Raw genomic sequence first — 6,000 nt, forward strand, 5'->3', positions numbered from 1 at the left:
TTTCAGATGTAGACTACTTGGACATCGATCAAACCTTTTAACTTTATTTAAGCATAAAACAATAAATGTTAAGGGATCAAAATTGGGGGCAAATTTTTGAAATAATGACCTTTGCGATCTCTACCAAATTACTCAATTTATTCTTGGTCTAAACATTTGAAATTTTACATTAAGTGCATTCAGACACATGGCAAGCTTTTTAATTAGTTTTTGGACGAGATCTTGGCTACCAAGGTGTAAAAGATTTGACCTATGCGGTCTCTAGCAAACTATTCAGCCAATTTTGTGTCTAAACATTTGAAATTTTACATAAAGGATATTCACACATGCAACAAGCTTTTTAATCAGTTTGGGGGCGAAATATTAGTAGACAAATAGATCAAAATTGAAAGAGTTGACCTTTGCAGACTCTACCAAACTCCTCTGCCAATTTTGGGTCTAAACACTTGAAATTTTAGATGTAGGTTACCTGGACATCCGTCAAATTTTTTAATATATATATATATATATATATATATATATATATATATGCACATAAAGTTATGAACAATATAAAGGACCTGAGCAAAGCCGGGCTGAACGGCTAGTATATATATATATATATATATATATATATATATATATATATAATTATCTTTTTGCTATAATAATTAAATATATATATATATATATACTTAGCTTAAATACGGTTTAAAGTGGAATAGTTTTGTTCCTGATACATATTTCTAAAATAAGAACAAAACAACCAGTATTGCTACCATTGTTATTAAAAAATCAGATGCGTAGAGCGGGTAATTTTTTCCGGCTTCATGACTATCGACTCCCAAAACAGTTGTTTTATGGTGAGCTCCTTCTTGGCAAAAGATCACAGAACAAGCCCAAAATACGTTTTCGTGATAGCATCAAGGAGACGCTGGTGAGCTTTCTGGTTCCTCTTGCTAGTTAGGAGTCCCTAGCGTAGGATGGGAAGCATTTTATAGCACTGATATACAGGGCCGCAGAACATTTTGAAGCAGCCAAGATAACCGAGCGAGGCTCAGGAAAGCATGTAGGAAACGTCCAACCTTGCCGCCCAATCATGGAGATCTTTGGGTCTGTGAGGTGTGTGACCGGCCTCTGTTGTTCCAGTCAGGTCTCGTTAATCTCATGAAAGCGCCCGATGGTACGGATTCTCTTGCTGTTGATTTCATCGAAACCAATGACTGTCTTCAGTGTCATGTCTGCTTGAGGGTGGGCAAGTCGCTGGGAGGACTGAAAAGTCATCTTTGGGTACATGGACTTTCATTGACTGAGGGAGTGGCACTCGTCTGACCAGACGTCGCAATCATCATATACTTAGTTATATTTGGAAAAAAAAATGGATTTCAGCAGAATGCTCCATCATAAGAGAAAAATTCCAAAAATAAGTGTTTTAGTTATATTTTTATTTTCAGAAAGTTTAAATGAGATAAGACATCGGTAACGTCGGTTTCAAACCTGATAATAGGGGACTTGATATAGAGCTTGATATAGGGATTTAAAACGGTCCCATATTATCATGTTTAAAACCGACGGTAGCGATGACTTCATCTAAATTTTCGGGAAATTACATTAAAACTTTATTAACTCATCATGCTATTAAAGTTAACAAAGATGACAATAAGTGAAAGGGAAATGAGATGGAAAGCTCCTTATATCATGGCATTTCAAAGCTAAATGCTTCTCATCAGGAGAGGAGAAAAATAACAGCATTATAGCAAAGTACGGGAAAACAGGTAATACCGATTTTTATACAATTTAGGTAAAATACGGAAAAGGTAGGAGAGGATGCAATGAAAGTAAAGAGGGGTGAGATCATTGAAGCATTTTCAAAGGAGAAATCAGGGGGTACTGAGGGACTGGATAGAGAGGTATTGAATGAGAAAAAGATGTAGATGATAGCTACGGAGAATTGTGAATAAGATAGGGAATGAAACTATATAATAAAAAAAAAACGAAAAATAGGCATTAAAAAGATGGGGATAGAAAATAAATAGTAATGTAATAAAGATGAAAAAAATAAGAAAATAAAGACATTGATAATAATAAAAATAAAATCGAAAATACAGAATTACTTCCCAAATAATAGATATATTACAAGTTATAAGTTATAAGTTAGAAAGTTATTTTTTCTTTTTTTCGTAATTTATCCGATGAGGAGTTGCAGGTGAAAATTTATTCTGAGAGTCTGTGGTTGGTTTACAAAAAAGGTTCCAAGTAGATAAAACAGTTCTGAGTTATTGATGAGAAGGTTCTTTATGGGAAGACCGTGTCTTTTTCTCTGAATGACTGCAAAATTTATTTTCTTCAAGTTAACTATCTCTCTCCTTCTCTCTCTCTCTCTCTCTCTCTCTCTCTCTATCTATCTGTCTATCTCTCGTTCTCCCTCTCTTTATCTATTTATACATTTATCTCTCTCCCTCTCTCTCTTTCTGTATATATATATATATATATATATATATATATATATATATATATATATATATATATATATATATATATCTTCTTCTTCTCCTTGGCTGTACTTCGGAAACGAAGATTCTATGAAGGGGGTTTCCACGTCGACTGCAGGCACGCTTGTGGCTGACGAGCCTGATGCAGGGCAAGTAGGTTTGGCCACAGTGGCTGCAGTTAAAAGTCGCGTCAGGTGTGGCTCTTAAGGCTTTCCGAATCTTCCTCCTGCAGCGCTTCACCCGTAGATTCTCTGTGCGGGAGATCTCAAAGGAGGCGACAGTATGATGGATAATACGTTTAACCATATATATATATATATATATATATATATATATATATGTGTGTGTGTGTGTGTGTGTGTGTGTGTGTGTGTGTGTGTGTGTGTGTGTGTGTGTGTGTGTAAAAGCAACTTTGTCTCTTTGTGGGTGACTTCGTTCTCTGTCGACTCGGAAACTGCTGGGCCGATTTGTTTGAAATTTCATGCAAAAATACTTGATGTGTCTAGAAGTTTCCTTACGTATGTTTTGTATGGGAATGCCTCACATAAGTATCGAAAATCGATAATCGATGAAATTCGATTAAAGAAGGAACTCCGAGTTTGATCTAAACTTTATGCATTTATACATACTAGCATCACAAGTTTTCGCATTCGAAATAAATGATATTAATTTTCAATTTGAAAATAATTATAGCTCTATTTAGGTGTTGATATGTCCATTTGTTAGGTGAAATTTCTTATTTTGAATTTTTTTCCAATTTGAAGTAAATAGATCTATTTTCAAGTTGATTGTTCCTTTTTTAAGTTGAATAATTTATTTTGAAGTTGATCATTTTTTTTTTACATAACAATACGTCCATTGAGAAGTCGATTATTACCGTTTTAAAGTCTATGGAAAGTTCACGAGAGTAAATCTTCACAATAACAACGACCTACTATCAGAATCTGGAAGAAGCGACCGTTAATTTCGTCGTTGTAGGTCGATAAAAATCGGAAGCAGTAAATTCCTCGGACGCACTCTTAGGACATATCTAATAAACATTGGTCTAACAGGAAGCATTAAAATGAAAGATCCTTGCAATAAACTGAAGTATAAGGTACAGATATGGCGTCGTTCTGAGTTAAACGACATAGTGTGTGCACTGTTATCAAAAGTGCATTAAAATAGGTAATTAAAACCAAGGAGAGCTGAGGCTGTAGGAACCGAACCCCTCGAGAAGAAATTAATCGCGTGGCATCCACGGGTTACGATCTTATATAAATGTAGTTTGACTGTTTGCTTTCTGGCTCTTTATTTCCATAATTATTTTTTTTTCGTATTTAACAGGTCTCTCAGTCTTTTTTAGCGATAAATAATCGCGTTTGTAGGTAGAGCGGTTCTTGTAATCTATACTGATAAGCCTTAAAAAACTAAACAAACTTGTCTATAGAGAAATAAATAATATTTTATAATTTAATTATTGTTGTAAGCCCCTTAATAAAAGAAAAGAAACCTTTGATTGAGATAAAACAATTATACTGCCCTTGTAGTAAAGCTATAATTTCCTCCCCTTGCCTGAACCGGTATAATTGTTTTATCTCAATCAAAGGTTTCTTTTCTTTTATTAAGGGGCTTACAACAATAATAAAATTATAAAATAATATTTATTTCTCTATAGACAAGTTTGTTAAGTTTTTTAAGGCTTATTAGTATAGATTACAAGAACCGCTCTACCTACAAACGCGTTCGAAGTTACAGCCTTATGTCTTGTAACCCAACCTCGTTACTTTTTTGGTAAAATACCATTACGTTTTCCATGTTGTTGTGGCTACCTGAAATGTACCTATCCAATATTTCCTTTATGCGTTCCCTTTACTTTATGGTTCTTCTTCGTTATTGTAGCGAAATTCGAAAAATGAAATATCGAATTTCAAGTAAAACCACTGATATCTACTGAATTGTCATGTCAAATAATAAAAATATCCCAAAATAACGAAGACCGATCACGCGAGAAAATTAATCATTAATGAAAACAGTTTTCGAAGAGAATTCACGAAAAGTACGTTTTGCTAAAATTGGCCTAAGATTTTCAGTTTGCAGAAATATTTATCTGCCTTTTTTTGTGTATTTAGAACTGTCCGATTTCTTTTTATTTATTTATTTATTTTTTATTTATTTATTTATTTTTTGCAAAACCCAATTTTGACTAATTGTCCTCGAAAATTATTTTCATTAATAATTCATTTTCAACCTTATCGTTTTATTTGTAGTTATTTAATATGTTCATTACTGTGACATAACAGTTCAGTAGATACCATTTGCTTCACTATAAATTCAATATTTCAATTTCCGAATTTCGTTACAAGAGGGAAGATATTTCTTTATCTAATAAGTATAGTTTACTTTATATGGTCATTATACAAATTTTTCTATGTAAACTATCTTTATCCTGTCATAGTTTGTTGTATGAGTATTAGATATCCCCATTTTTGTCTCGATCCTATGTTTTAATTTTCGATAAATCCATATACTTATGAAAAAAAATATTTCAATAAAAATGTGTATCATTGTGAAACTCAACAATCGCCGCCCCAAACATTGCTTTTTTTCTATTTCACCTTCTAGTTCTGTCGTATCGGCATCTCTCCTCTTGACGATTGCCGAGAGTGCGCAGAGTAGTTTACAAGTATAAAAATATAAAGCTAGAGAACGAACTATAGAAAACACAACTCTGATATTCTGAACATATCATTTCTATTCTATGCGTGTGTGAGACCATCGACTATCTAAACGTTAACCTCTACATCTTATTCGTCTGTCGATGCCTTTTTCGTCGCCGGTTTAGCTCATTTAGATATGCACCGAGCCACAACTTGCCGTAAACGGTTGCAAACTGAAAAACTGTCGTCAAATCAAGACTATCCATGAACTGCAAACGTCCATCAACTATCGTAAACCCACGCCCGCATCTAAACTGTTCGTAAACTAACTATAAATATATTGACCTATGTGTACGGTCCTTTGTACCAAAAACTGACTCACCTTGATTAACAATCCTATTTTCGATCGCGTTTGTGTTCCTTGGTAACCCCCATCGTCTTTCAAGTCTTTTGTTTTGCTAATCAACAATTTCCTATTTCTGTTAAAGCGTTTCCTCTTCTTATTAATAATTTTTGTAACACATTGTGGAGATGTCGATCGTATTACATCGTCTAAGAAACGATCGTACAGAGTATTCTTGTTGATGTTGTAGTCATAGATCCAAAGTCAATGCTTTTTTCATAGATAACATGTCCTCATATCGTATATATGCGTATGTTCGTGCGTGGGTTCGTGTGTGTGTGTGTGTGTGTGTGTGTGTGTGTGTGTGTGCGTGTTTGTGTGCGTTAGTAGATAGAGAAGATATAGAGAGACCAATTAAAACGATACATAATTATGATATTCCCCGAAGGTAAATATAGACCAAAGTTTTGACACCAACAAAGTTAATAGTCTACATAAGTTTCGGTGACAAATTTATCATCACGGTCAGTACATATAAATTCTATTT

Source organism: Euprymna scolopes, chromosome 20 (genome assembly GCF_053919585.1).
Source record: "Euprymna scolopes isolate OS-2025 chromosome 20, ASM5391958v1, whole genome shotgun sequence".
NCBI classification, from domain to species: domain Eukaryota; kingdom Metazoa; phylum Mollusca; class Cephalopoda; order Sepiida; family Sepiolidae; genus Euprymna; species Euprymna scolopes.